Here is a 14,694-nt window from a genome sequence, read left to right on the forward strand (position 1 = left end):
ATCTCCAAACTCCTTTGTATTGTAGGGCAGTTCCTATGCTTAAAATACACAGACAAATCTGCTGGCTGGCGCGGGCTAACGGCGAAACTTGGTGCCCGTGGCTCGTACGAGCTATAAGACGGGGAGTTGACCGAGCCCGTGGCTCGGGGGGAGGTGGCGGGGCCGGCGGGTCCCGCGGTTCAGCACCGCGGACAGCACCGCCCCGGCGGCGGGCTCGGGCGGGCCGTGGAGGGGGCAGCAGTGACCTGGAGGGGGGCAGCCCTTCCTCGGGAGGGCACAGCCAGAGCCTCCAGCTGCTGGAGTTTGGTGTGGAGATGAAGGATCACCTGGGTAGAAGCAACCAGATAAACGGAAGGTGGTGGTGAGGGGCAGCCGTAACAAATTTATGTGCTTAAAACAACACTGAACGCTGACTGTGGTAGGAGAGGGTGATACCATTTATGCACAACCATGAGTAATGAAACTAAACAGACAAAACTGATAGACAATGAAAAAATATTTTCTTGTAGAGTAGCATGTAATTTGTGCTCATCCACTGGTTTATTCTCATCTTCTCATTTTATATAATATTATCAAAATAACTTCTCATTTTTGGATGCAAAATGTGCTTTGGTTGTGGAATGTATTTTACCTGGTAAATATACTGTGGAGGGAGATATTGTGTTAGTGGATGGTATAGTTGAATTAATGAAACTATTTCCTTGTTGTGAGTGTATTTTTGGAGCGTAACTGTTATAGGTGATGGCCAGTCTGGTTTTCTCAGTTTTTTTACAAATTAGTTGTGAAAAAATAGTTCACTCTTTTGACCTGGGCTCACTCGGTGTTTGAAATGCTGGATTTTTGTAAGCTCTTTATTTTTCTTGAAATACACAAGAAATTGACAAGACATTGAAAAGTCTTTTCAGTAGTTATTTTTAACATTGCATTGAAAATGCTTTGAATTTTAATTATTTTTATTTTTTTATTTTTTTGTTCAAATTAAGATACAATATTCATGTCTGCGCACTCATATCTAACTCACTGGCTAGAGAACTTGGACTATGTTTGTAATAGTGGAGGCTAGACTTTTTTTGTTAAGGCAATTTTCATGTCTATTTATTTTTTATTAATAGTAGAGATAAATGAAAATAGAGAAGTCACGCAATCCTTCATATTAGTCTACTCTGAGTAATTATAGTGAAGTACTCCACGTTAATCATTGCAGACTCTACTTGGCTCAACAGACTAGTTAAGGACTGCTCGTTTCTATGGAATAGTGTCATACAGACAAGCAAATCGGAAAATGTAGTATATGCTTCACTGGAAGACAACAACTTTCTTGTAGATCTGATTTTACAAACTAATCTCATCAAGTAAGCCACTATCATATAGGGTCATCCCTTCCTACGATAGATGGTTGAATTTCTGAAGGAGGCACCTATATTTGTCACGTACCAATAAGCAACTCAGTGCCTAATTTGGTACAAGACTGCACTTGAGCATACTTCAGTATTTCCTACAGGTGGCACTTATGTATCAAAAAGCCTGTTTTAATGGGAACAAAAACCAAGCAAGCAAAGGTTATGGCATTAATCCTTCTAGGCAGGCATGCAAATGTACATGCAACATGTTTACATCCCGAATAGCATACATGGGATTAGTTAGTGCATTTATATTATCAATACTTACAATTTATTTTAGAATATCTTTGTTGTAAAGCATATAGTTGTTAAGGTGATATGTTGGCATCACTGAAGTTAATCAAATTTTTGTGGTAAATACCAATATATAAGCCATAGTGAATTAAAAATGTTAGATTTTCACATTTTGAAAGTGTCTTTGGTCTCTAAGCTGTTGTAGCTGTAAAAGCAACCAATACAATTACAGCATCATATATCCAACTATGATAAATTCTGCAGCACACTTAGTTTGGAATTGCAGTCAATGCTGAAGTATAAACATAAGCAATAATGGAATATTTATGCAGATACCAAATAATTTTTCTCATTTTCTACGATAAGGGAATTACTATCTATACATTTAGTATTCAGAAAACTGGGTTATTTCTCCTATGGAGGTATATGTGGGAGCCAGAAATCCTGAAACTGGAGTGAGCAATTAATAATATAACAACAGTTCATACCTTTTTAGATTTTTCCTCTGTTTTTAATTTTTCTTTTCACTGTTGTTTTGCAAACATCTTCATCTCTTTTAATGAATCAGGACCATTAAGAAAACTTACAAATATCAAATGAAAACAAATGATACATTTTGGAGATTTTTTTTTTCAATAAAAACACCTGGTAAGATTATTTTAAAATGAATGCAACATTACAAAGCCAATTATCAGCTCTTATTTTTAGCCTTCTCTGTTATTTACAAATCTGTCTTGCATTACTTTTCCTCATTATTTTAGGTGGGTCTACTAGCACAGCTCGGTATTACTCTGTTGCACAGTCTAAGATGTAGTTCCTTAGAGCTCTGCTGAACTCACTTTGTGTATAGGAAAAAGGGCATAGTTTGTTCCTTTCCTTTGCCATATTTCAACATTGTAGCCATTTTACTCTAAACTTAGACCAGGAAAGAAAGTTTAATCTGTGCTAAAAATTCTGGTGACCTTTCCATAAAATTTGTGTTAGCCCTACCTAGGGATTAAACCTTTAGCAGATGGATGCCCTTTTTGTCCTGAGCAGGCCAATTCTATTAAAGTATATCTAAGTTCAGAAAATCACAAGCCTTAGAAAAAACTGTACTTTTCACAGACTTGCTACAACTCTCTTAGATTTTAGCAGCTCTGTTTCCTGGAGCTACACGCTGTGGCTGGGCAGCGCTCCCCCTACAGAGACTGCATTTGGGCTGCTGGGTCCTGCCAGTGTGAGAGCAGCGACGCTGGCATCCACTTCCCCTGCTCTTGGGCTTGGCATTGACAACTGGACGGCAGAAGACACCTATCAAAATGCAGAAAGGAGAAAAGCAGAGCAACAAACCTTCAGTGAGGATGTTGGAACTTGGGAGACATGGTCTGGGGAGAGGGGCAAGAAAACTGGCCCAGAAGGCATATGGGCTTGGTGGTAATAGAGGCTGAGGCAGTAGGGAAAGACTTAGAAGCTGGGGATGCTTGTGAGGATTAGATTGAATGGGAAGAAAGAAGTGGGCAAAATGACCCTGAATAGGAGAAAAAGGTGGAGGAGCAAGGGAGGTAGTCCAAGTTCAGGCAGGATGCCTAGGGGAATAAAACTGGGAAAAAAGATGAGGGGGTGTTCACCCAGATGAGATGAATTGTATAAATGAGGACAGAATGAGGACTGGGAAACTATTAAGAGTAAGCCTGGAGGCGTGTCTGCAGAGACAGAAAGTACAAGAATGTGCAAGGTGGAACTGGATGGTTTTGACCATAGAGGTTAGGAGTAAAGGAATGGAACTAGGACTTGCTGGGCAAAAAGACTGTGACTGAAAAGACAACCTGAGGAATGAAGAACAGCACTTCTGAAGTGTGACTGGGAAGTAGAAGAAGCACAGGGCAGAAGTGGCTGTGTTTTGGTGTGGCAGTCGGAGAAAGGTTAGTGAGTATCAGCATGTGGCATCTTTCAAAGCCACACATGAGCCCAGGATACCGAATTCCCCTTGTTCATTTGCCAGCAAAGAGGTCTGAAATCCACTGACAAAGTGTGACATCCATTTTCAGTGCTGATTTTTGTGAAGGTTGGTAGTCTGGTACGGCTGATGGTTGGTCCCTTAGCTCAAATGGTAGCACCTGTGCCTCTTGTTATGCACCTACATGTTTCAGCACAGCAGGTTACCCATATGAGAACTGATATGAAGCCACATGTAGATTTTTTCTTTGTTTTAGTTGTCATTTTGTAAAACCCAATGAATTGCAGACATATAATAGGCTGTTAAGATTACGAAGTTAAGCACTCAAAGCTAGGAAACGGTGAAAGTTTGATCCTCTATGCAGAAGTGGCATGGTGTTGGGATGTTTATGTTGTATGGTGAAACCTGGGGAAGTTGAATGGTATATTGTAAGCAAGGTGGGGGAAGAAACAAAGGAGAGAGATATTTAGTTCTATCCTGAAGTCTGTTCCAGACTTTCTGCATGGAACTGAGCAAGAGCAAACTGCTTTTCAAAGGGGTTTGTTACTTGTGTTTTTCCTTTTCTGTATTATTGCCTGTCCTCACAGAGATATTTTCAAAATAACTAATGAATGTTTGTTAAGCAGCCAGGCACTGTAGTAGCCTGGAAAACCCTTGAGGTACATGGAAAATTCCATGAGGAAATTCATAATTTTGTCTTCAGAGAAGAATATGAATAATGTGTAGCAAATAAGTCCTGGGACTACACACTGAACAATAGCGAATTGCTGTTACAAGAAAAATAGTTCATTATGTACGCACTATTCATTATGTGTGCTGAATGAGTCAGAATTTATGTGGAAAAAATAGTATGTAATCATGTAGTTAAAGACTATAACATAATCTGAACAAACAAAGGAGCCAATTTAAGGTTATTCAAGTGTGCTTCATTCTGATGTTTTCTAACTATTGATGACTTAAACTATACAGTCTCACTAAAGTGCTTTTAAAGCTTTTTTTTTCTGTACTCACTTCATGTATTTGAAGACAGTATTTGGGTATCAGGATCAGAACCAGAATTAGCATCTTGGCCAGTTTCAGTTGAATGAGTCAATTTCATCACCTTCCAAACACTTGACACCATCAAAATTGTTCAGTCTAACAAGCTTGTATGAAAGCATTACATCAAACAAGCTAAGGTGTCATTTCTGTCTTATGTAAACAACTTGTATCGGTGGTTTTCCATGTTATTTGAGCATGTCTCATGTTTTCTTATTTATTTTAGAAGTTTATTATTATACTGGATTTGCTGGAGCATTCCGAAAGATATTTCTTGAGTTCATAACTGGGAGTCTTCATGCTTCTATCATGTACACATTTGCCTTTCAAACAGAAGGGATAAAGTGGCATCGTGCAGTCTCTGCATGCGTTCTTCAAATCCCTTTTTTTTTTTGGTGTTATGGAGCAGTATCACTGCTATTTTTGAAATTTTATCCTGCAAGTCTCAGAAATGGGGAAAGATTGAATTTCTAGGTGGAATCCTGCACGAAGGACAACTCAGAGATCCAATTTTCACAGTAATTCTTACATGTCCTGAATGGTTGGACTTGCATAGTTGGTTTGGATGTTTGTTTTGTTTTGGCTTATTGTGTTTTTTTGGGTTTTTTTTGATTGATTGATTTTTGTTGTTGGTGGTGGTGATGGTGAGAGTTCTGAGCACAGGAATAAACAAATCATCTTTTTGTACCCAGCATAACAGAGAAGTGCTTGTAACTGATCGAGGCATGTTTATTGGTTTTATTCCTCTCATGTTTATTGTTTTTCTTCCTTTCCCCAACTGCAAGTTTGGAGGTTTAAGTTCAGTCTCTTCAAAATGCAAACTTTTCCAGGGTTTGAATGATGGAATGGCCAACTAAGAAATGTATTTCTTCCATAACATTTCATCTAACCTGACTGAACTTAAAAATAGTGATTTGTTTGTTTGTTTGTTTTTTGGTGATAAGAAATAATGCTGCTTCAGGTAGGAGTTAAAATCTACTAGTACAAGCTCTCTTGTTGCAAAGAAAAATACTTGCTATTGTTCTAGCTTTATATTCATGCCAGAGATGAAGATTCTCACATGTTATATTCCTTACTGTTAGGACACAGAAAAATACTAAATGGAGCCAAGCAACTATTTTGAAGTATTCATCTTTAAAACTGTGGAAGAGAAGAACACTAGTGATTTGCTTGTCTTTCACTTCAGCTCATGGTTGCAAGTGTTTTATCCTGTCTTGTTTTGTATCTTAAGCAATGACAACACTAATAACTAGGGAGGCTTTGCTAGAAACTGACTCTTCAAAATCCCTGTGTCAAGAAATGTAGTCATCTCCATTCTTCCTTTATATTGTTTGATTTTGAGAGTTATTTTCTTTCTTTCTTCATCCCTCCTCATCTTCTTTTAGAGCTTTATGCCTCAAATATGTTTAATTGTTTATTAACTATTTTAACTGGCAATGACCAAGTTATACATTATTAGTGATTTAAATCTTGCCTGGTATTCTATTTGTGCTCCTAGTGATTCAATTATTCTTCACTGATTCTTCCTGGTGTTATACACTGATATTACTAGGTTGAAACTCAAATATAGAATGTGGGCTTTGTAGTTAATTTCTACTAATTGTTATAATTAAGGCTTTTAAACATTACTGTCTCCCATGCATGTCCCTTCTTCTTTGTGTTTGTTTCAAATTATAGTTCCCAGACACAGTCTTTTATTTATTCTGTAACAGAATCCATTTTATCATTTTCTGCCTTTGTTTATAAGCCATCTCACACTTGCAGCTCCTTCTGTTTTAATGCTGTCTGCGATACAGAAATGTGATATTTCTTTCCAGATCATTCATAAAGATCCTTATTTAGCTTGGAACTAGCCACAGGCTCTATGGTAGCCCAAGAGACACCTGAACTTCTGCTGTTTTTCTGTGTAGCAATCTCATCTCTGTCAGGCAGTGTTCAGCCCTGCAGATCAGGAGTTCTTAATAAGTATAATGGCAGGAGGAATCATTTAAGGAAGAGAAATTGTATTCCCTGCAGCATTTGAGAGGCAGGAATGCCAAGCCAACTCCTCACTTAAAATTTCATATATCTTCTGCAAATCTCAAAGACAAACCCTGTTTTTCTTGAGAAAGAGATAAATCATTAGTATCCTTTCCATCTGTTTCACCTTCCATCTTGAGATAGATGGAGCAGTTTTATTATCAGACTACTAATCTGATGGCTCTAACACCTCTGGTAAACTGTATTCTGAGCTTGCTTCTCCCAATATGCTATTTGCCCTGCAGTTATGCCTGTATAATCTAATCAGGGTCTGCCCTACAGGCCACTTCAGCTTTTACAGCAGCTCTCCAGTGAGGTCCCTGCTGCCAGAGCCATGTCTTCTAGAACAAGCAGAATATTCCTTCTGTCACGCAAGGCTGGGGGAGGAGAAACTATATCACATTCTTATTTAGAGTTCTCTAGTATTCCATCATTCATTTTTGAATGGGTTCCAGTCAGGCATCCTTGTGTTCAATTGTCTCCAAAGGCTTGCTGAAGCTAATCTTCCTGACCTTGGATTTTCCTTCTGGGACTTCTCTGCCTCATTAATTTTCCATTTTTTTTCCTCCAAAATCTAGAAAAATCTCGTCCTTTACCAATTCCTTGTAATTTCCTCCACCTTTTATTATTTGTGGCATCTATATAGCAGGCTTGGAGGCCGTGGCTTTTCTGAATAAGGTAGTTTTCTATTCCCTTTGTGCTGCTAAAGTAGAGCCAGCATATTTAACCACAATTGAGGAGGTAATCTTTAAAAGTCCTTGCAGCCTGGGTTTGTTTTTCTTAGTCTACTTGGTACAGTAGGTACCTCTGCTGTGCTGCCAGCATGCATGGCCTTTTGTGCTATATGTGACCTGGAAGGCTATATTTAATCCTGGCTGAACACAGCCCAGAATCATCCACTATGTTTTTTCTCTTCTGATAGAAGTTTTAAGCATTTTGCTTGCAGACTACTTACTTCAAAAATTTATAAACATGTCTGAAAAAGTAGTACTAAAATTGCCAATACATGATACTGTGGTGGGCTGACCCAGGTGCCCACTAAAGCTGCTCTGTCACTCCCCTCCTCAGCTGGACAGGGGAGAGAAAACATAATGAAAGGCTCATGGGTTGAGATAAGGACAGAGAGAGATTGTTCACCGATTCCTGTCATGGGCAAAATAGACCCAACTTGGGGAAATTAGTTTAATTTATTATCAATCACATCAGAGTAATGTAAAATAAAAACTAAATCTTTAAACACCTTCCTTACACCCCTTTCTTCTGCCCAGGTTCAACTTTACTCCCAATTTTGTCTACCTCCTCCCTGCAGTCAGTTCATCACACACTGGCTCTGCTGCTCCTTCCTTCTCATAGGAGGACTCCGCACACTCTTCCCCTCTCACAGGAAACTGTGTTCCACAAACTTCTCCAATTGAGTCCTTCCCACGCACTGCAGTCCTTCAGGAACCAGCTGCTCCAGTGTGGGTCCCCCATGGTGTCATAAGTCCTGCCAGCAAACCTGGTCCAGTGTGGGCTCCTCTCTCCACGGTCCACAAGTCCTGCCAGGAGCTTGCTCCAGTGTGGGCTTTCCACGGGGTCATAGCCTCCTTCAAATATCCACCTGCTCTGGCATGGGGTCCTCCCTGGGCTGCAGGTGGAGATCTGCTTCACCATGGACCTCTCTGGGCTGCAGCAGGACATCCAGCCTCACCATGGTCTGCACCACGGGTGCTCAGGTGCCTGGAGCATCTCCTCTCCCTCCTTTTTCAATTATCTTGATGTCTACAGAGTTGTTTCTCTCACACGTTCTCACTCCTACCTCCCCTTCTTAAATATGTTATCCCAAAGGCACTACCACCATTGGTGATGGGGTTGGCCTTGGCCAGCGGTGAGTCAGTCTTGAAGTCAATGGTATTGACTCTGTCAGACATGTGGGAAGCTTCTAGCAACTTGTCAGAGAAGCACCCCTGTAGCCCCACCCCCCGCCACTACCAAAATCTGCCATGCAAACCCAATACAGATACATGGATAAAATATGTCACTGTGTTAGGAAAATATGAACAAATGCAAGATTTACCATGTTGCAACTAAAGAAAGCTCCGCTCCGGGATCATGTCCTGTGGTTTCCACACTAGGTTTTGTTATACAGTGGAGCATCCTTTATTCAACCTTGAAAATGTTGCCTTCAGCACAGGAGGTTTGCTTAGAATTTGTTGTAGTGTTTGTAGTTGGATCAGTTTCCATAGTGGTGTTTGTAGTTGAATCATTAATCAGTTTTATTTTATTGTTTTCATAGTGTTCTTGTTTTATTTATGCTTGAATGAACAAGCTGTTTTGCATGACTGTTTTTAAAAACAATGATTACCTATACTGTTTTTATAACCTAACAACAGTTTCTATGAGCCTTGACAGTTCTAGCTGCTGCCAAAAAGAGGAAACCTTAAAACTAGTTTGGTGTTACTCTTTCATTCCTGCACAATGGCAGGAAGTATTATCAGACTCACACTCTTTCTTAGTTCCAAGTATGGAGTGGCATCTGGAGTTTATTTCTTCGATACTGTTAAGTCAGACGCAGCTGGCAGCTCTAGGAGAAGCATAGTTTGGGGAATTCCCATGTTAAGCTTTGTGTATCAATGCACCCTCATTAGGAGAATTCACAGTATCACAGTATCACAGTATGTTTGGGATTGGAAGGGACCTCGCAAGATCATCTAGTCCAATCCCCCTGCTGGAGCAGGAACGCCTAGGTGAGGTCGCACAGGAACATGTCCAGGCGGGTTTTGAATGTCTCCAGAGTAGGAGACTCTACAACCCCACTGGGCAGCCTGTTCCAGTGCCTGTCACCCTCACTGAGAAGAAGTTTCTTCTCAAATTTAAGTGGAACCTCTTGTGTTCCAGCTTGATCCCATTACCCCTTGTCCTATCATTGTTTGCCACCGAGAAGAGCCTGGCTCCATCCTCGTGGCACTCACCCTTTATATATTTATAAACATTAATAAGGTCCCCCCTTAGTCTCCTCTTCTCCAAACTAAAGAGACCAAGCTCCCTCAGCCTTTCCTCATAACGGAGATGCTCCACTCCCTTAATCATCTTCGTTGCCTTACACTGGACCCTCTCCAGCAGTTCCCTGTCCTTCTGGAACTGAGGGGCCCAGAACTGGACACAGTATTCCACATGTGGTCTCACCAGGGCAGAGTAGAGGGGAAGGAGAACCTCTCTCGATCTACTAACCACCCCCCTTCTAATACACCCCAGGATGCCATTGGTCTTCCTGGCCACAAGGGCACAGTGCTGGCTCATGGTCATCCTGTTGTCCACCAGGACCCCCAGGTCCCTTTCCCCTACACTGCTCTCTAATAGGTCATTTCCCAACCTATACTGGAACCTGGGGTTGTTCCTGCCCAGATGCAGGACTCTACACTTTCCCTTGTTATATTTCATTAGGTTATTCCCCGCCCAACTCTCCAGCCTGTCGAGGTCCCGCTGGATGGCAGCACAGCCTTCTGGCATGTCAGCCACTCCTCCCAGCTTAGTGTCATCAGCAAACTTGCTGATAGTACACTCTATTCCCTCATCCAAATCGTTAATGAATATATTGAATAATATTGGCCCCAGTACTGACCCCTGAGGCACTCGACTAGATACTGGCCTCTTCTGCAGTTTGCAGTCGTCAGAGGCATCCCATAAATTTATTCCCTGAGTTGTTCCATTGGCTTCAATAAGACTTTATGTAAAAACAAATCTGTGTTCGCAACATGGCATGATTTAGATCTTACAACAACTGCATTTCCCTAACTTTTGTTGTGTGTATTCTGTCTTATTTCATAAAGATAGGCATCTAATTTGGAATTTCTCTCTTTAAGTTGCAGTTTGTTTGGATTTTGTCTACCTTTAGTTTTGGGCAAGAACATTTCTAAAGTATTATTCTGTTGGGGTTCTTTGCAGTTCACTTCTATGTGTAGTCATAGTTGAGCACATATGGCCTTAAAAATCAGCAGGATAAAAAGCTGTTAAACCGCTCTTTCAATCTTGACCAGCCGTAAGTACTAGTATACAAATATCAGTGGAGTGATTCATGCTGTGTCCTTGGTCCTTTTAATCCAACTTATGTAAAGGGAAATTATACATGAGGGATAAAATCAAGAACAGAGTGTGCAGCAGGTTGTATTTTAATACCACTACGGTGCATCTGATGAAATAAAGTAAATATTATGCACTTACACTTTTATGATGGAATTATGCTGGTAATTTAATATAAATGTTCAGCAGTAAATGTGGCTTTCAGAGCACTAATGTTTCTGATGAAGTTCTAGCCTTTACACTTTCAGTGGAATTTCAAGGTATATCTCTAATCACAGTAAGTGAAAATCCTCAAACCTATCTGATCACTGAATCCATTGTATCATGGAGAATACTGGAATTTTAGCCAGCGTTGCCTGTTCTCTGATGACACAGCTACCACCTCACCCTTAATGAAAGGACAGGTTTGAGCAGTAAGACTTCATATGCAATGTATTGGGATTTTCTCACCTCTGCCAATGTGTAGAGGTTGCTTTCTCTTCTCCCCGAGATGGAGGCACCTGAAACTCCAGGTACATTTCTTTGTTTCCTCTGTCAGATGCTCTGTACCATGCTTTCGAGCCTTGATCCATGGAATATATTGCTTCTGTACTTCACTTTGTCACTCTGTTTAGGTAGCATGGAGTTCTTAAATCACACTTGATTTACAGTATAGCAGCCTTTCTAGACCATGAATGTTTAATTTCAAGTTTTGTGACATGTCAGGTAGCCAGGTGCTCCAGCATAACCTATGTAATAGGAACATGTCTGCTACTCTGTGCTTTCTCATAACTGTACAAATGCAGGGAAGACAGAATCAGGTCCCATATGTGAAAAATAAAATACTGATTCTCCTCCTCCTTTTTTTTTTGTATATTCTGTAATGTTCAGATGATTTATGCGTTGCTTCCTTGAGCAAACCATTAGCAAACCACCGAGGCTGTCTGGTGAGGCTGTCAGCCCTAATGCAGTTGTGTACCACTTGAGATGGAAGCCATAGAGTGAAACAAAATTTTTCAGTATATCTTGTTATGCTTGTTGTATTTAGCCCTTATAGTAGGGAGTGTGAGTTAGTAAGAGTTACTTGGGATGGTTTTGAATGCTGTAAATCTAAAAGATGAAAAAATGAATCTAAATATGAATTATTTTATAGTAGCATAACTCTATAGGTAATCATTCAATTTTGTATTAGCGTGATCATGATTGATAACTTGTTATGTCCTAATGGCTGTTTGATATCCCGGATTATAAGACTACAGAAGTCTTTGTAATGGAAAGTATTTAAAGTATCCAATTGAGCTGTTCTTTTTAAAATATATTTCTGGAACTATTGAGGACCATGGCATTCCAATGAATTTAAATCTGATGGTTCAGAATAGTTATAGGTTTCTTTTAACTTAATTACCTCAAAACTTCAGTTTGAGTTTTCTTCATTAGACAATCTTCTTTAGATAATCTACATGAGACATCTGTTACAAATGCCATCAGGACAAGATGATGATGACCCCAAATCAAGACTTTTAATAAACCCATACAGTCTATATGCTATCCCATGTCTGAGTGAGGGGTGAATTCTAACATGGCAAATACTCTGCTTAAAGATTTCTTCTGACTACAGTGTTCATAGCTGTGTCAATTTTGTACTCTGGTATCTGTGAAAAGCTTGAACTCATGGTAGCCTTCCTCTTGGTAGGCAGGATCCTCTCTCATTTCTGCATGCTTGCCTGCTTTAATGGAGCTGGCAGCAACCTGAATTATATATGAGATCTCTACACTTGTCAGAGGTGCAAAAGTTAGTAGCAGTTAACCAGTGGCAGACTCACATCCAAAGACCCTGACTATGTTTCGTTGCCCTAGGAAACCACCTAAAAATGAAGTAAAACAGAACAACTTCAGCTCCTGCCAAAAAATTCTCTCAAAACCCCTTTATCCTTCATTTGTCAGGATCTGATAGAAAGTCTGAAACCTGCATAAAAATTAGATTTATAAAAAATAGTACAAGTTACAGAGTAGAATTTCCTAAGCTATTGTAAATTTATAATACATTTCAAATCACAGTTAAAAAGCACAAACTGGTGTAAAACAGAGTCAAATCCTATTCCTTAGCAGAGATTTGTATGAAGAGCACACAGCAATTACCAGTGCGCTGAAGTAGAGAAATGCTCATTATGCTGCAGACTGGCAGGAGGGTATTCAGTGAATTACAGAAGCCTACTCATGCTGAGCACCCTACTTTCTCAAGAAAAAATGCTTAGTAAAAGTGTATACCCCAGCCCTGAGTTCTCCCTGCTGCCCTTCAAGTGATGAGTTTTGCCTTTCTCTCTGGGCTTCCCTTTGCTTGAAAGAAAACTGGGTTTTAAATGAAAATCCTTGTGTGATCAAGGCAGACAAGCTGTTAGGTCAAATAAAAGCTCATGTGAATACAAGGTTGCTGCTCTTTGCTAGGTTTGAACTCTCACGACTTGAAGTAAAGAACACATTTTTGGTTTTGATTAAGACACAGCTATGATAAATGGCACAAGCTGTTGCCAGCGAAATAAGAATGAAGTAAACAAGTATGAGCATGAGGTTCACAGCAATAAACTGAAAGGACAGTGTTTGTTTGACTCTCTTTTGTTTAGTGACATGTGAAAACACAAATCATGAAAGGCCACTCACTTCTCTACTATACAGTTAATATAAAAAGCAGTTGAAGATTAAGACCCCCAGTTACACTGTGTTAGATGAATAGCATTGGAGCAATTAGGCCAGTGACCCAGAGCTGCATAACTTGAATTGGAATCTGGCCCCAAGCAACTTGTCCAGGGTCATACAGTCAGTGCCTTCTCTGATGTTATTAGTCTTGGAGACATAGACAGTTCCACCATCTCAGAGGCTGCTGTACTCGTTTATTCATCAGAGGAGAAAAACCTCGTGCCATAAGAATCCCCAGATCCCTTCCTGCTCTAAAATCTGCCCCTTTAGTAATCAGCAGGGTTGGGAGTCTGCTGAAAAATGTCACTCCCTGTTTTCCAGCAAAACAGTACTGAGATAGCATCCTCCCAAAAATACACCACTAAATGGTTCTGAGTGCAGTGTCAAGTATGGTCACAATTTCACAAGGATGCATAGATACCTGACAATGCAGGCTTCTCCTGCTAAATGAATAAAGTACATGTGACAAATTGATCTGATTTTATAGTAGTGTTTCTGATGTAGTTACTTGCTTTCAAAAATCTGGAATTCCATATAATTTAAGGTAGGCATTATATGCAAATTCTAGTATATGTTTCTGTAAAGTTCATTTGAATTTTTAAATGACATTTAAATTAAGCTAGAAGATGTTTTAGAGCTTTTTACATCCGTTATTACCTTCTTTCCTTTTCAGCAGCTGAGAAATGCTCATTTTAATTAAAATTTGTTTTTGAAATGCATCTTGTAGTCAACACATGCTGAGAAGAACCACTTACCACCCATGTACTGTAAGCTTGCTGTGATGAACAAAATGAACGTATTATTTTAATTAGTAGTAAATAATGTGATGGCCTAGTGTTTGCAGTCTACTATAATGTCCTGTTTGATTTCAAGAAGGTAGGATTGCACCAGCACTAGCTCTGATGGTCAGGGGCATGAAAGCCAATGGTGTGCCAACTCTAGCTGGTTTTGCCACACTGCAATTCTCATTCCGTAGAGGGTTGCAGAGAGCATTGTTTAGCTTCAATATGACAAGGTACAAGGTATAATAGTAGTAGTCTGTGTATCAGAAAGTTTAGTTTTTTGGCTGCTATTGACACTCTGAAAATGCGGTTAAGTTTTGAATGAGTGAAGTACAAATACTAAATACTTTCTAGTCATCAGGATACTCAATAATAATTTAATCTTAGTGAAGGGAGGAGGTTGGCCTTGCTATATTAACCATTGCACAAAGTTTTGCTGACCAGATTTTCAGTCAGGTTTTGTTTTATACATTGGGTTTGTGTAAATTGTGTGCCTCCACAATTCATTTTCAGCCAGAGCTATGCATTTTTAAATCTTTGCAGTCAAGTT

At 39.8% G+C, this 14,694-nt stretch overlaps 1 protein-coding gene across 4 annotated transcripts in view; it reads left to right on the forward strand.

Moving 5' to 3' along the window:
* PHYHIPL (phytanoyl-CoA 2-hydroxylase interacting protein like) overlaps positions 1 to 14,694 on the forward strand; it is a 62,497-nt gene that overhangs the window by 21,680 nt on the left and 26,123 nt on the right. The window contains exon 1 of one of the 4 annotated variants that reach the window (XM_065067819.1): positions 222 to 361. The exons of the other annotated variants lie outside the window; for them this stretch is intronic. The gene's annotated coding sequence lies outside the window, so the exon portion shown is untranslated. Of the gene's footprint in view, positions 1 to 221; positions 362 to 14,694 lie in introns of those variants that run through there. 4 annotated transcript variants of the gene reach the window in all.

The sequence above is a fragment of the Columba livia genome, chromosome 6 (assembly GCF_036013475.1).
Source record: "Columba livia isolate bColLiv1 breed racing homer chromosome 6, bColLiv1.pat.W.v2, whole genome shotgun sequence".
In the NCBI taxonomy this organism is placed as follows: Eukaryota; Metazoa; Chordata; class Aves; order Columbiformes; family Columbidae; genus Columba; species Columba livia.